Here is an 18,113-nt window from a genome sequence, read left to right as displayed (position 1 = left end):
GACCGGCTGAAAAGCCTATTCTATGAGCCAGTAAGTACTGCAGCTAAACCACTGGTTAAAGAAGTTCTGCAGCAGCACACATTGGACAGCCCCCTTGAGCCAGCTGCACAACCTATTTACCTATGGTAAAAGAGGTTCTGCAGCAGGACATATGAAGGCCCCCTTTCATGAGACAGCAAGTGCTGCAATTGAACCACTGGTCAAAGAGGTTCTGCAGCAGCGCATATTGGACAGCTCCTTTATTAGCCAGTACTTTATTAGCCCCCTCAATGCCAGTCTATGGGAGGGGGCGTGACAGCCGTCACGCCCCCTCCCATAGACTTGCATTGAGGGGCAGCACGTGACATGAGGGGGTGGAGCTATGACGTCACAAGCTCCAGCATTCAGAACCGTTTATTCCAAACGCTGAGCAGCGGAGTACCCCTTTAAGTATTAGGCATCAGCTCCGATCTATCAATCTGCCTGAGACCCCAATTGTCTTGAGTTTTCCCACATTGACCAATCACAGCCCGGCTTATATATCTTAACGACCTCAGGTAAAGTGAAAGCTGAGCTGTGATTGGTCACTGTGGGCAAAATCTCTTCCCTTTTTCTCTCACACATTTTGATGTCAGGGGTCACGGTGTGTACACAGCCTTAGGGTCCTTCACTTGTGGTGTAACTATAGGCGGGGCCGGCGTTAGGGCGGGACAAAGTAGGCAATATGCCTAGGGCCTCCATACCCCAGGGCGCCCCCTGCCAGCTGCTTTTAAGGTGGCCGCAGCGCCGGCTGCTTGTTAAACATCAGCAGCGCGGCCGCTTTAAAACAGTGACCATCGGTGGGTCCTGCGGGCCCGGACACTTCTCCGCCTGCTTTTTCTATTTTACATATTTCCTTACTTGGCCGAGCTCAGCAGGCTCAGGTAATGCGGCGGTCTTGTGGGCTGTGTGGATAATATGACGAGTGACGTCTCCTGCGGCTCCTCTGTGCGGCGTCAGGGACGTCACTCAGTCCGGCCACGGCTGCAGGAAATGATGAACGACGTCCCTGACACCGCACAGAGGAGCCGCAGGAGACGTCACTCGTCATATTATCCACACTGCCCACAACATTCTGCCAACATAATGTGGGGGAACATACTGCTAACCTAATGTGGGGGGAACTATACTGCCAACATAATGTGGGGGAACATACTGCTAACCTAATGTGGGGGGAACTATACTGCCAACATAATGTGGGGGAACATACTGCTAACCTAATATTGGGGAACATACTGCCAACCTAATGTGGGGGACCTATACTGCCAACCTAATGTGGGCGAACACTACTAACCTAATGTGGGGGGAACTATACTGCCGACATAATGTGGGGGAACATACTGCTAACCTAATGTGGGGGAACTATACTGCCAACCTAATGTGGGGGAACTATACTGCCAACCTAATGTGGGGGAACTATACTGCACCTAATGTGGGGGAACTGTACTGCCAACATAATGTGGGGGAACTATACTGCCAACATAATGTGGGGGAACTATACTGCCAACCTAATGTGGGGGAACTATACTGCCAACATAATGTGGGGGAACTATACTGCCAACCTAATGTGGGGGAACTATACTGCCAACCTAATGTGGGGGGAACTATACTGCCAACCTAATGTGGGGGAACTATACTGCCAACCTAATGTGGGGGAATTATACTGCCAACCTAATGTGGGGGGAACTATACTGCCAACCTAATGTGGGGGAACTATACTGCCAAACTAATGTGGGGGAACTATACTTCCAACATAATGTGGGGGAACTATACTGCCTACCTAATGTGGGGGGAACTATACTGCCTACCTAATGTGGGGGAACTATACTGCCTACCTAATGTGGGGGAACTATACTGCCAACATAATGTGGGGGAACTATACTGCCAATCTAATGTGGGGGAAAATACTGCCAACATAATGTGGGGGAACTATACTGGCAACATAATGTGGGGGAACATACTGCCAACATAATGTGGGGGAACATACTGCCAACATAATGTGGGGGAACTATACTGCCAACCTAATGTGGGGGAACTATACTGCCAACATAATGTGGGGGAACATACTGCCAACATAATGTGGGGGGGAACTATACTGCCTACCTAATGTGGGGGAACTATACTGCCTACCTAATGTGGGGGAACTATACTGCCAACATAATGTGGGGGAACTATACTGCCAATCTAATGTGGGGGAACATACTGCCAACATAATGTGAGGGAACTATACTGCCAATCTAATGTGGGGGAACTATACTGCCAACATAATGTGGGGGAACATACTGCCAACATAATGTGGGGGAACTATACTGCCAACATAATGTGGGGGAACTACAACCTAATGTGGGGGAACACTGCTAACCTAATGTGGGGGGAACTATACTGCCAACCTAAGGTGGGAGAACTATACAAAAATATAAAATTGTACTATTTTGATCCCTATAACTCTTATTTTTCTGTATATGGGGATGTGAGGGTCATTTTTTGCGCTGTGATTTGTGGTTTTTATCGGCACCATTTTTGTTTTAATGGGACTTTTCAATTGCTTATTAGATATTTTTTATGGTATATAAAAGTGTCCAAAAATGTGCAAATCTGGTTAGTGCACTATTACGACTTTTGATTTTGCTCAGGGCCACGCTAAGCCTAAATCCGTCCCTGACTATAGGGGTGCAGGGGTGTGACTGAAAGGGCCCCAAGGCATAGAAACATAGAATGTGTCGGCAGATAAGAACCATTTGGCCCATCTAGTCTGCCCAATAATCTGAATACTATGAATAGTCCCTGGCCCTATCTTATATGAAGGATAGCCTTATACCTATCTCTATCTTATATGAAGGATAGCCTTATGCCTATCCCTATCTTATATGAAGGATAGCCTTATACCTATCTCTATCTTATATGAAGGATAGCCTTATACCTATCCCTATCTTATATGAAGGATAGCCTTATACCTATCTCTATCTTATATGAAGGATAGCCTTATGCCTATCCCTATCTTATATGAAGGATAGCCTTATACCTATCCCATGCATGTTTAAACTCCTTCACTGTATTTGCAGTGACCACTTCTGCAGGAAGACTATTCTATGCATCCACTACTCTCTCAGTAAAGTAATACTTTCTGATATTACTGCAGAAACCTTTCCCCTCTAATATAAAACTATGTCCTCTATATAACACTATGTCCTCTATATAACACTGTGTCCTCTATATAACACTGTGTCCTCTTGTGGTAGTTTTTCTTCTATATAAATCTCCTCTCCTCCTTTACCGTGTTGATTCCCTTTATGTATATAAAAGTCTCTATCATATCCCCTCTGTCTCTTCTTTCTTCTATACATGATAAGGTCCTTTAACCTTTCCTGGTAAGTTTTATCCTGCAATCCATGTACTAGTTTAGTATCTTCTCTGAACCCTCTCTAGAGTATCTATATCCTTCTGGAGATACGGCCTCCAGTACTGCGCACAATACGCCAAGTGAGGTCTCACCAGTGTTCTGTACAGCGGCATGAACACTTCTCTCTCTCTACTGCTTATACCTCTCCCTATACACCAATGAGCACTTCTCTCTCTCTACTGCTTATACCTCTCCCTATACATCCAAGCATTCTGCTAGCGTTTCCTGCTGCTCTATTACATTGTTTTCCTACCTTTAAGTCTTCTGAAATAATTACTCCTAAATCCCTTTCCTCAGATACTGAGGTCAGGACTGTGTCAAATAATCTATATTCTGCCTGAGGGTTTTTACGCCCCAGCTGCCTTATCTTGCACTTGTCCACATTAAATTTCAGTTGCCAGAGTTCTGACCATTCTTCTAGTTTTCCTAAATCCTTTTCCATTTGGCAGATCCCTCCAGGAACATCAACCCTGTTACATATCTTTGTGTCATCAGCAAAAAGACATATCTTACCATCGAGACCTTCTGTAATATCACTAATGAAGATATTAAACAATATTGGTCCCAGTACAGATCCCAGAGGTCCCCCCTGGTGACAAGACCTTGTTCTGAATATTCTCCATTGACTACAACCCTCTATTGTCTGTTACTCAGCCACTGCCTAATCCACTCAACAATATGGAGTCCAAGCTCAATCACTGTAGTATATTGATAAGTCTTCTATGTGGGACAGTGTCAAAAGCCTAAAATCTAGATATGCGATGTCTACTGCTCCTCCCCATCTATTATTTTAGTCACCCAGTCAAAAAAAATCAATAAGATTTTTTGACATGATCTCCCTGAAGTAAACCCATGTTGTTTTTCATCTTGCAATCCATGGGATTTTAGGTGTTCCACAATCCTATACTACCTTACTACCTTTCTTGTGAATGGGCACAACATTTGCTAATTTCCAATCTTCCGGGACGGCTCCTGTTACCATTGATTGGTTAAATAAATCTGCTAATGGTTTTTCGGATATGTCTATAATATCTGCAACATCCAAAGACATGATTCAGCAAATTAATATTTCTACATACAGCTGAGTGATTGCTTTAGTAATATTTATATAACTGTGTTATATTTGTTATGTATTGTTCCTTGGCCACGTTGTTTTCTTTGGCCAATCTTTACTTCGTAGTAAATTTCTCAAAGAAAAATCCAATAAAAATTATTTAAACCAAAAGACTGGCTATGAACCACAGGTGGTTCATCAGAATCACATCAAACTGTGCCTCAGAGAAGATCTGCCTGAGCCTCCTGATCCTCCTCCCCCAGCTGCTAGACCCGTGAGGGAGTATGTACCAAGAGAAGGAATCCACCCATCGATGGATGTACCAATGTTCTTTTCTAACCAGCCTGCGGTCTTCTGTGCAATGTCATACCAAGCACAGGCACCGCCATCCCTGGTTCCCTCACCTGCTTCTAGTCTGTCTCCCGTGGCAACTACCTCCAATCCAGATCCAAATTCACCAGTTCGTATGGATCCCACCAGTCCAGGACCAAGTACAACTCCTGAGTCCAGCCCTCAAGGTGGTCCTTCTACATCAGGAACATCAAGGGCTCCAGAAGAATACGGCGTTCCTGAGAACCAAGAAGTGGTGTTGCGTCGGTCCCGAAGGGGCAATTACCTACCAGATACCAAAACTAACTCCATTAGCGTACATATAAATTCAGTACACATAAAACTTTATTAGTGTACATCCATAAGTCTAGTACACATAGATCACTAAATTCATGTACATGTCACACTAACATTTATTCAAATGTACTTCAGGGACTGTAACCTGTCTTATGCCAATCCACAATACTGTTATGCACTAAATGTCATGCAACTAATGTATTTCTTCTTTTCTTTGCGTGTCCAGGGTACTTTACTGGCCAGAAGCTATTCCTGTAGCTAACCAAATGCACATATAAAGTAAGGTAACAGAATGTGTAAATGTTATCTAGAATAAAGTGTTCTAGGGGTAAGTGTGTAGTGCCGATAGACCCTAGTAGCCCTGGCATTGGGCAGAAAGCCTCAGGCAACCCAATCCGCAACCAGTGTCTAACAGTAGAAATAACCAGTGGTATAATATAAGATATCTACCAACAAAAGTAGTAGTGATCTAATGTGAAGAGTGATCTAATGTCAGGAGTGATCTAATGTCAAGAGTATGTATGAGCATTTCAGTCACCATGCATACCATATATAACCGTCTAATATTCCAAATGTCATTAAAAGTATGATAATCAGTAAGAATATTAGTCATAGTCAAATGTGATAGCACTCATAAAATATGCTATAGTCATAACAAAATGTTCTAGTCAATCACAGCTGTATAGTCTGTATGGTCTAATATAGTCTAATATATGCATAGTCATTAGAGGTGCATAATATATAGGTATACCTACAAAAAAAGAAAAGGTATTGTTGTAAAATCTAAAGCAATGTTACCATAGTCATGGTTGCATTCTTAAGGAATCCAAATATCCAGCAAGTCCTAAAAGTTACCCAGTTTCATCCTGTTTTTTCAAATTTACAGAGCATGTATGGACATTATAATGTGTACAAAGACTCTAATCAGCATTTCATTGTTTCCTTGTTCATCAGCCTGAAATTGGACGTTATTATCAAATGCTTCAGGACTGCATCCGGCCCAGTGGCCATTTCGCTCCTCTCCCTAAGGGGACGGACGTCGAGGGCGACTTTCATTAAGTAAGGGGGTTTGTGGTATCCCGATACAGAACCTGGTTCTGTCCCTCCTTAAGTCCCCTCAGGAAGAGTACCTTAGGTCCATAGGGCTCTCCTGCAGGGCTTCCCCCAGGTTATGTCATGTTAAGTGTAGGGCATAAATACTATGTATATTTCTTATGTTCCTTTAATCTGAATGTTCATTATGTATAAAGTTGTACAAAGTGTATAGAGGGTTGGTCATGTGACCTGCAGTCATGTGACATACCCAGAGTTCCAAGGGCACAGGTACCCCAGGCTACCAGCTACCAATGGGCTTTAGTCCAGCCCCGTAGTATATAAGGGGCTGTAGTCTCCATATTCGCTCTCTTGTTCCTGAACTCTCTTAGTTACTGCTCTGGTTCCTGCACTGAGTTCCTGCAAGCTCAGCAGCACAAATCCTGTAGCATCTAGGCCAAAGCCTAAAGTCCAGCAGCCACTTCTAAACCGTGAGTTACAAATATCTCTGCAAATCAAGTGACTACTACTCAGCTAAAGATACATATTAGTAGCACAGTGGCCTGCTGCATTATTACCATAACTACAAGTCCAAGCAAGCCTGCGAGGTTCCCTGTGTCCTGTTTGCCTCTGAGGAAACTGCATTATTGTAAAGACTGTTTCCTGCATATTGCAAGAAAAAGTTCCGGTTACATCAAAACCCTTGCTGTGGACATTCCTTCATTGCATGCTGTTTTTGGGCTGGTTGGTGGCGGTCCCTATTCCGAAACAACCACATCCTGGCGTCATGAACACTATGGGGTTAACAACATCTTGCCCCCAGGGTTAATACCACCAGACCCTACTCCATCCACTGCAACACCCCATGGTCACCACATGTATATAGGAGGAGATATTAGTGACCTGTATATAGTAGGAGATATTAGTGACCTGTATAGGAGGAGATATTAGTGATGTGTATATAGGAGGAGATATTAGTGACCTGTCTATAGGAGGAGATATCAGTGACCTGTCTATAGGAGGAGATATTAGTGACCTGTATATAGGAGGAGATATTAGTGACCTGTATATAGGTGGAGATATTAGTGATCTGTATATAGGAAAAGATATTAGTGACCTGTATATAGGTGGAGATATTAATGATGTGTATATAGGTGGAGATATTAGTGACTGTATATAGGTGGAGATATTAGTAACCCTTATATAGGAGGAGATATTATTGACCTGTATATAGGTGGAGATATTAGTGACCTGTATATAGGTGGAGATATCAGTGACCTGTATATAGGAGGAGATATTAGTGACCTATATAGGAGGAGATATTAGTGACCTTTATATAGGAGATATTAGTGACATATATAGGTGGAGATATTAGTGACCTGTATATAGAAGGAGATAATAGTGACCTGTATATAAGAGGAGATATCAGGGACGTGTGTATAGCAGATATTAGTGATCTGTATATAGGTGGAGATATTAGTGATCTGTATATAGGAGGAGATATTAGTGACCTGTATATAGGAGGAGATATTAGTGACCTGTATATAGGTGGAGATATTAGTGACCTGTATATAGGTGGAGATATTAGTGACCTGTGTATAGGAGGAGATATTAGTGACCTGTATATAGGAGGAGAAATTAGTGATGTGTGTAACGGAACTGGATGTGGATCCTCTACCTGTGTGGCTGATGACTCGGACCATATCAGAGGGGCGGAGTCTTCACCAGAGCCCACCGCAAGGCAGGATGGGCTTGCTGAGTCAGGTGACTCCCAAGGTGCTACCCCCGACACGGCTCGACCACACAGGTAATTGGGCAAGGCGAGGTACCGAAGGAGGAGGCTGTAGCGTAGTCAATGTAGCAGAAAGTTAAGGCAGGCGGCAAAGGTTCATAGTGAAAAAATGTAGCAGGAAGGTCTGGATACACGGGTATGGCAAAACAGGCAATTGGGAACGCTTTCTCTCTGGCAATAGGCACTGAAGATCCGGCAGGGGTGTGTGGGAGGTGCAGCAACTTATAATGTGCTGTCAGGTGCTTTTACTAATTATGGGCATACTGGCCCTTTAAATTTCAAAGCCCCGGTGCGCGTGTGCCCTAAGGGACGGGGACACATGCGCCGGAGCTGAGAGAGAGCTGCAGGAGCGGGACGAGGTGAGTGACAGGCCGGGATTCACATGCGGGCGCGTCCCACGATGCAAATCCCGGCCCCGTCAACGGTTGGGGACACTGCGCTCACGTCCAGTGCTTGCGGCCGGAGCGTCGTGTGTAACAGTACTCCCCCTTTGGTCTCCCCCTCTTTTTACGGCTCAAGAACTTTTTGAGAAGATGCTGATCTAGGATGTTATCCTGTGGTTCCCAAGACTTCTCCTCTGGTCCGAACCCCTCCCAATCTACAAGAAAGAAACATTTTTCTCTGATGAGTTTGGAGTCCAGAATTTCTTTGACCGAATATACATCAGAGATACCCGCGATGGGAGTAGGAGAAACGTCCTATTTAGAGAAGCAGTTATAGATGACGGGTTTCAAGAGGGAGGCGTGAAAAGAATATGGGATCCGAAGGGAGGAAGGGAGATGAAGAGAATAAGTCCCTGGATTTAGCGTGGACCCAGTTTGTAACAGGGTACTTTGAAGCGCATGTATTTAGATGATAACCACACTTTGTCCCCGGGTGAGTATTCGGGAGGAGGACGCCTTTTCTTGTCCGCTTGAAATTTCATACGGGTCATGGCACGAAGAAGGGAGAGACGAGTCTTCTTCCAGATGGAGAAGTTCCGAACAAGTTCATCAGCCATAGGGACATCGGAGGGAGAAGACAAGGGCAAAGGTGGACGAGGATGAAGTCCATAGACTACAAAGAAAGGTGAAAATCCTGTGGATTCGGTATCCTTATGGTTGTACGAAAACTCTGCCAAGGGTAGTAGATCGGCCCAGTCGTCTTGGCGGGCAGAAACAAAGTGGCGAAGGTAATCTCCCAAGACCTGATTCACCTTCTCAACTTGACCATTAGATTGGGGATGATAGGCAGAGGAGAAATCCAGCTTAACTTGAAGATGTGAGCAGAATGCCCTCCAGAATTTAGAAACAAACCGGACTCCCCGGTAAAAAAAACAATATGTGTCGGTAATCCATGGAGACGGAAGATATGGGAAAGGAACTGTTTAGCGAGTTGAGGTGCAGATGGTAAACCAGGCAAGGGCACAAAGTGAGCCATCTTAGAAAATCGGTCCACAACTACCCAGATGACCGTTTTGCCACTAGAAGAAGGAAGGTCTGTATTAAAGTCCATTGCAATGTTAGTCCAGGGCAGGTCAGCAACAGGTAAAGGATGTAGAAGACCGGCTGGCTTGGCACATGGAGTTTTGTCCCGGGCACAGATTGAGCAGGAATGAACAAAGTCTTTGACATCCCGTTTCAGAGTGGGCCACCAATATTGTCGGGATATTAGTTGCAGGGATTTACGAATACTGGCATGACCAGCCAACAGAGAGGAATGACCCCATTTCAAGATTTAGAGTCTCAGACGAGGAGATAAATAAGTCTTCCCAGGAGGCAGATGTTGAATACTTGCTGGTGCTGCGGAAATAAGACAATCAGGAGGAACAATATGTTGAAGGTGAGATTCCAGGCCTTTTACTTCAGAAGATCTTGATAGAACGTCAGCCCGAAGATTCTTCTCTGCTGGATGGAAATGAATAAAAAAAAAATTAAACCTGGAGAAGAATAGGGACGAGATAGAATAGCAGACTGAAGATAGAGTAAATTCTTGTGATCCGTGTAGATGGTGATTGGATGCATGTCGCCATTCTTCCAAGGCCAACTTAATAGCCAGAAGCTCACGATCTCCTATAATATAATTTCTCTCCACTGAAGAGAAAGTCTTAGAGAAAAATCAGCAAGTCACAGTACTGCCCTTGGAAGAGCTTTGTATCAGGACTGCTCCTGCACCAACTGAAGATACATCCACCTCCAAAGTAAACGGCTTGTCCGCATCCGGTCTTGACAACATCGGAGCAGAACCAAAGGCAGACTTTAAATGCTTGAAGGCTTCCTCGGCCTCTGGAGTCCAGACCTTTGGATTGGCAGTTTTCTTGGTAAGAGACACGATGGGGGCAACCAAGGTGGAATAGTGGGGAATAAACTGCCGGTAATAATTGGCAAAGTCAAGGAAGCGCTGAATTGCTTTCAGACCAGAAGTTTGAGGCCACTGCAGTACAGCGCATAATTTGGTCCATTTGAAGGATCCATTTGAAGTCCTTGACTGGTAACAATATACCCCAGGAACGGTAGACTGGTCTTTTCAAAAGTACACTTTTCCAGTTTTGCATAGAATACGTTGTCTCGGAGATGCTGTAAAACTTGACGGAGATGCAGACGATAAATGTGGAGATTGGGCGAATAGATGAGAATGTCATCCAAATAGACAACGACACAGAAGTAGAGAAGGTCCCGAATGATGTCATTGACAAACTTCTGAAAGACTACTGGAGCATTACATAGTCCGAATGGCATTACAAGGTACTCAAAATGTCGGTATCGAGTATTAAACTGAGTCCTTTACTTGTCCCCTTCTCTTATACGAATCAAATTATAGGCACCACGAAGATCCAGTTTGGAGAAAATCCTGGCACCTCGCAGCTGATCAAACAACTCCGAGATTAAAGGAAGGGGATACCGATTTTTTACTGTCATTTTATTCAGTCCTCGGTAGTCGATGCAAGGAATCAATGACCCATCTTTTTTTTCCATGAAGAAGAATATTGCTCTGGCAGGAGAAGAGGATTTCCTGATGAATCCCTTCTGAAGATTCTCCTGGATGTAAGTAAACATGGCCTGGGTTTCAGGAACTGACAAGGGGTAGATTCGGCTCCTGGGAGGTGTGGTGCCAGGTAGTAAATCAACGGGAAAATTGTAAGGATGATGTGGAGGCAAGACTTCAGCGTGCTTTTCACTGAAGACATCAGCAAAGTCCTGGAGGTACCAAGGTAAACCGGGCAGAGGACTAGACGAAGAGTTCAACTTGATCACACGTATATGTATACAGTGGTGGCTGCAATACAGGCCCCAGCAAAGGACTTCTCCAGTTTTCCAATCAAGCTGTGGAGCATGGAGTTGCAACCATGGAAGGCCAAGCAATAGAGGAGAAGTACAATGTGGGAGAACGTAGAAAGACAAGTTCTCCCTATGGGAGACTCCGATTTGCATAGATAATGGTTCTGTGCGATATAGCACGCGACAATCCAGTCTTTCTCCATTGACCGTAGAGATATACAGCGGGTTTAAGAGGCGGGACACTTGCAGATGATACCTATGCACTAGGGAGACATCAATAAAGTTTCCCGCTGAGACAGAGTCAAGTAAAGACAGAACGGAGATGATCTCTTTAGAAGTAAGAAGATGCTGGACCGTCAGATTTAAGCATGGAGAGGTAAAACTCACACCTAGGCAGGCCTCTCCCACGAACCCTAGGTGCAAGCGTTTCCCTGAGACTGTGGATGCAGAGGACAATCCTTAAGGAAATAGTCTGCACTGGCGGAGTATAGGCAGAGATTTGCGGTTCGTCGGAGAGTTCTTTCCTGCAGGGTCAGGCGAGACCGATCCACTTGCGTAGCCTCCACTGCAGGAGGCAACATAGAAGGTTGCGGTGGTTGCTGGGAAAACTTGTGCCAGACGAGGAAAGCGCCGAGGTCATGCAGATTCCCCTTCTTGTCGCACTTCCTCTCGTCGCTCAGAGAAACGGATATCAATCCGGGATGCCAACTGTATAAGTTTATTCAGGTTGGATGGCAATTCCCGGGCAGTGAGGACATCCTTAATTTGACTTGATAATCCTCTCTTGAAAGTAACGCAGAGAGCTTCATTATTCCAAGACAATGGAGTTGTCCCACAGTGGAGTTGCCTTGGGAAAGACTCAGCAAAGCCGTCTCAGCGGAGGAAGCTCTGGCAGGTTCTTCAAAGACAGTGTGAAATTCCATCAGGAACGCCTGGAGATTGGTAGTGATAGCATCACTGCAATCCCACAGCGGAGTTGCCCAGGCCAAGGCCCTACCAAATAGGAGACTGATGAAGAAGGCTATCTTTGCTTTTTCTGTGGAGAACTGGTCCGCCATGAGTTCAATGTGCATGGAGCACTGCGTCACAACACCACGACAGGACTTGGGATCTCTCCCCCCCCCCCCAAACTTCTCTGGAAGTGACAAACGGAGTTTGGTTCCGGAGGAAACTGCAGCACGGGGAGGCTGTACTGCAGCTTGAGGAGGCTGTGGCTGTGGCGGGTGCTGCTGGGCAGATAGCAACTGCTGCATCATGGCGGATAGCTGGTTAAGCTGCTGTGCCTGCTGGGCCAACTGCTGGGACTGGAGTGCCACGATAGAAGCAAGATCCCTGTTGTCAGGCAGAGGAACCCGAGTGGGATCCATGGCCGGATCTTACTGTAACGGAACTGGATGTGGATCCTCTACCTGTGTGGCTGATGACTCGGACCGTATCGAGGAGTGGAGTCTAAGGTGCCGCTGGTCTTCACCAGAGCCCGCCGCAAGGCAGGATGGGCTTGCTGCGGCAGGCGACACCCAGGTCGCTACCCGCGACACGGCTCGACCACACAGGTAACTGGGCAAGGCGAGGTACCGAAGGAGGAAAAATGTAGCAGGAAGGTCTGGATACACGGGAATGGCAAAACAGGCAATAGGGAACGCTTTCTCTTAGGCAATAGGCACTGAAGATCCGGCAGGGGGGTGTGGAAGGTGCAACAACTTATATGTGCGGTCAGGTGCTTTTACTAATTATGGGCGTACTAGCCCTTTAAATTTCAAAGCCCCGATGCGCGCACGCCCTAAGGGACGGGGACGCACGCGCTGGAGCTGAGAGAGCTGCAGGAGCGGGACTAGGTGAGTGACGGTCCGGGATTTGCATGCAGTCGGGTCCCACAATGCGAATCCCGGACCTGCTGGCGGTCGGGGACGCTACGCTCACGGCCGGTGCTTGCGGCCGGAGCGCAGTGTGTAACAATGTGTATATAAGTGGAGATATCAGTGACCTGTATATAGGAGGAGATATTAGTGATGTGTATATTAGTGATGTGTATATTAGTGATGTGTCCATTTTTCATGGACAGACGAGTTCTGCTTGGGGTGACTATAGCCCCCGCTACACTAAACACCCGCTCTGATGGCACACTACTGGATGGGCAGGACAGCTTTTCCAGGGCAAACTCTGCTAGTTGCAGCCACAAATCAAGTTTGGCTGCCCAGAAGTCCAGCGGATCTTCAAGGTGTGTTGGCATGGGCATGTCAAGGTATGTCACCACCTGCTGGTTCAGGTCCTGCTCCAGGTCTACCTGCTGCTGATGAGTAGCTTCACTATGCGGGTGAAGAAAGGTACTCATCAGGCTGCTGATGGAGCTGGTACTGCTCCTGCCACCCTACCCCTCCTCAGCAGCCACGGCAGTGGAAGGTGAGAGCAGAGCCCCCCCGATGGCGCCAATAGGCGATGGCACCAATAGGCATTGGCCAACTGACCACGTAGGATGTCTTTGTAGTAGGTCAGTTTGTCCTCCCTCTCAGTGGGTGTAAAAAAGGCTCCCATTTTGTGCCGGTAGCGAGGGTCCAATAAGGTGGAGAGCCAGAAGTCATCCTGCTGCCGGATGGTGACAATTCGGCAGTCACTACGCAAGCAACTGAGTATGCATTGTGCCATTTGTGCAAGTGACTCGGACTGTGTCCGGGTCCTCTGTCTCGCCTTCCTTATAACCCTGTAGCTCCTCTGGCTGCTCCTGCTCCTCCTCTCCTGTCAGATGACTAGAAAAACCGAAACCTAAACTGTGATCCGCTGTGCCCCTCCCCCTTCTCCTCCAGTTCAGCCCCCACAGGGCTTTCCAACACGTGTTGTAATAAATGAAGCAGTGCAATGACGTTCATTCCGTCATTCTGGCGACTGACTAATAATGTGGATTCCTCAAAGGGCCTGAGAAAAAAGCAGGTGTAACGTATGAGCTGCCACTGGTTCACATTGAAGTTACACAGGGGAGTACCCCTATCCACTTGGATCATCAAGAAATCGGTGATGGCTTTTCTCTGTTCGTACAGTCGGTCCAATATATGGAGGGTGGAATTCCAACGTGTGGCAACGTGACAAATCACACTATGTTGGGGGATACCGTTCTGATGCTGCAACTCAAGGAGGGTGTGCTTTGCGGTGTACGAGTGGCTGAAGTGCATGCAAAGTTTCCTCCCCATTGTTAGGGTGTCTTGCAAATGGGGGGAACACTTCAGGAAGCACTTGACAACCAGATTGAACATGTGTGCCATGCAGGGTACATGGCTCAGCCTTCCCTGTCGCAGGAGATAGGGAAAAAGAAAAAAGCAACCACACAAGGCGCCTAGTGCATTATCTTATGGACAAAGAAGTGTGTTACGATAATTATTGTGCTCACCTGGAGTGTAAAGTTTATGCGCATATAGCCCAAGTGTACTAGGTACAAGTGCCGGTTCTCAGAGGAGGTGCAAAGCCGTGGGGTGTTGGGTAGGAACTGGAATCCGTCCACAAGTAGTGCAATGCCAGAGGTAGAAAGAAAAACCCCCTGTAGGCGCAGATTGCTCCGGGAATGGCAGACAAGAAGATATAATTTTTTTTAAATTAATATCTTTTTATTAAGAGACCAATGACGCGTTTCGGGTACAACCCTTCCTCAGATTGGTATCCAATATAACGCGTCATTGGTCTCTTAATAAAAAAGATATTAATTTTAAAAAATGATATCTTCTTGTCTACCATTCCCGGAGCAATCTGCGCCTACAGGGGTTTTTTCTTTCTACTTCTGGCATTCCCTGTCGCAGTGCACGCAAGATGTTCTTCCCGTTGTCAGTCACCATGGTTCCCATTTCCAGTTTTCGTGGAGTAAGCCATGCTCCGATTTCTTTATGAATGACTTTTAGCAGTTTCTTCTCTGTGTGACTCAGAAGAACGTGACGTGGTAGAAGAACGTGACACCGCCGTGCCCTGCACACATGGTATGCTGAAGGGCCACTGAGACTTGTCCAGGCAGTGGAGGCTGAGGACCCGGTGGAGGATGAGGAGGCAGAGTCGCACACTGTCACAAGACCAACGACCTGAGAGCATGGAGGAGGAAGCGGTGGGACATGTCCAAGTTGCTGTTGTGGCTGTGCAGGAACCACATTCACCCAGTGGGCCGTAAAGGACATGTATTGTCCCTGACCATAGTTACAGATGTCACTTGTGATGAAGTGGATGACTGTGTTAACCAATCGATGATGGCAGATGGGTTGCTCGTCGAGACATGACTTCTAGCTGATACCGAGAGATCAAGCCTCTCGCTGCGACTCCTGCTGCCACTCACTCCTAGTCTGCTGCGACCTCTGCCTGCGCCTGATGAATTTAGGTTTCTGCCACTCCTCTGTGAACTTAAGTATTTGTGTACAACACAATCAGTACACAGTGCTGCAGAACAGTCGCTGTGTACTACACTCAAAATTGCACTCTCTCTCTCAATCTCACTTCCTTCCCAATCAGTGCTTCTAGGCAGGATTTGTGCTTGAGCTGAATTGCTGCTGTTCTTCTGTGCAACACACATCTTAGGGCCAACTATAGAAAATACAACTCCTTGGGGAATTACCCCCTTGGGGATAACCCTGATTAAAGATCCCCCTAAATAATATTTAAAACTTAAAGGGGTTATCCAAGAAAAAACTTTTTTTTTATGTATCAACTGGCTCCAGAAAGTGAATCAGATTTGCAAATTACTTCTATTTAAAAATCTTCATCCTTCCAGTACTTATGAGCTGCTGAAGTTGAGTTGTTCTTTTCTGTCTAAGTGCTCGCTGATGACACATGTCTCGGGAACCGCCCAGTTTAGAAGAGGTTTGCTATGGGGATTTTCTTCTAAACTGTGCGGTTCCCAAGACACGTGTCATCAGAGAGCACTTAGACAGAAAAGAACAACTCAACTTCAGAAGCTCATAAGTACTGAAAGGATTAAGATTTTTTTAATAGAAGTAATTTACAAATCTGTTTAACTTTCTGGAGCCAGATGAGATATATATAAAGTTTTTTCCTGGATAACCCCTTTAACCTTTCTGTCAATGGTAAAAAGTTTAAAAAATTTGCTCAATGGCCACTAGATGGCAGTGGTGCTTTAAAATTTACAACTACTGTGTACTTTTTACTTTCCTATTATCAATTTCTTTTGAGTCTGTTACACAGACTATTAGGAATGGACTGCTGGGTATTATACCGTCTACAGACTAGTATAACCAGCAGATAATTTTTTGTGGAACAAAGACACAGAATTGCGGTGAAAATTATTTCTGCCTCCTCTGCTAAAGTTTATGAAGTTGAGGCAGCTTGTTGAAATGTATGAGGCAACACGCAGCTATGTGCCCCTTTCTGTAATACTAGGCTGTAGAAAGTGACTGGGAGGTTAAGGCCTGCAGCTGCAGTAAAAATCCTTTTCAGTGAAAAAAACAATGCTCTCCGTCCACAAGAACGTTGATGTGACTAGGAGGATGTTAAACGCTGCTGGAATGCGCTTTTTTCTGCTGTAACACACACAGGCTTTGCGTCTTATTGATCCTTCTGCAGTGTATTGTAATGAAGTGAGGAGCCGGAATTATGGCTGCCAATTATATAGGGCTGTGACATCACAGGGGTGACCGGCTTCTGATAGGCTGCATCCTGCATGTGATTCAGGGTCATCCCATCTACTTCCCTTCGTGCCTTGCTTTCCCGCTTTCCCAGCATTCCTTGCCCCATGTACTGACATGTGGATCCGCCATTTTAGATGCCCTGGAGCCTGCACCGCAGTAATGGAGTTTAATGAATCGCGTTGATATTCGCATTTGTTGCGAATTGAATATTTCCTGAAATTCGTAACGAATTTGGGTTCGTCAGCTTTGATTCACTCATCTCTACTCATTGCCATGACAGCTACCAGCCAGGTACAGAGAAGAGTGAGAGTACCTTGTATCATATTTAGTCAGTCTAGCATAGTTAATGCTAATAAATAACTAATCCAGTGATGTACATAGTGTATATGCTAGTCAAATGTCTAGATTAGGACTGAAGCTAAACTGTATATTTCCAGTCCACAAATAGTCATATGTTCACATGTCTAACAGGACTCGTCCCCAGTTATTTATTATTCCTTACTCAGACCTGTATAGGACATTTCGAAACAATAACTCAGGAACTGTTGTCAACACCAGGTACCAGTGACCATTGTCAGTCGTCCGCCCTCCAGGACTGGGCGCCGAGGACGGCTGTGTTTAGAGGGGGAGTTTGTGGTGGCCCAGTACAGGAGTTGTACGCCTGTACCCTAGCTGCCCTGTCCGGCAGCCTCCCTGCAGTGTTCTCTGGGCCCCCTGAACCTGTTCCCCTTGTACAGTTCTCTTTATACTATGTATTGTATACAGAAATGTTAAAGCTTTAAGAACAGTTGTCATGCGGTTAAACATTTGTAATGTGATTGTAACCCAGTTAGGTGTCAGTGACCATTTGACCTAAGGGTGACCTATGGGACCCCAGCAAAGTCTCCCTTATATAAGCCTTGCGAGGAGTCTCTTGAAGCTCTGCTCTTAGTCTTTGCTGAACCACATTGAGGTAAAGTCCTGCTACAGTGTGTCTAGTGTCCAGAGGAGGCCTAAAGTCAGTCCAGCAGTAAAGGATTCTCAAGTCCATTGCCCCACAGGTCAAGTCAAAGCCTGGTAAGCTTCAGAAGGGGTAAAGTCAGTCATAGTCTGTCATAGTTAATTCAGTCCAAGTCATCATGTCTCAAGTCAGCGTGGTCTGCATGTAAATTGTCTAAGTCCCAGCAAGCCCTAAGGTCTCTGAGGTCACTGGTCACCTCCGTGGGCCTAGCCAAGCTGTATAGACTGTTAAACCTGTCTGACTCAGTAAAGCTGCCGTTGTTCTGTAACTAGCCTCTGAGCCATTATTGCCCCCGTGCCTAGCCCAGGATCCATCGGTATACCT

The sequence above is a fragment of the Hyla sarda genome, chromosome 2 (genome assembly GCF_029499605.1).
Source record: "Hyla sarda isolate aHylSar1 chromosome 2, aHylSar1.hap1, whole genome shotgun sequence".
NCBI lineage: Eukaryota > Metazoa > Chordata > Amphibia > Anura > Hylidae > Hyla > Hyla sarda.
This window is presented reverse-complemented; position numbering follows the sequence as displayed.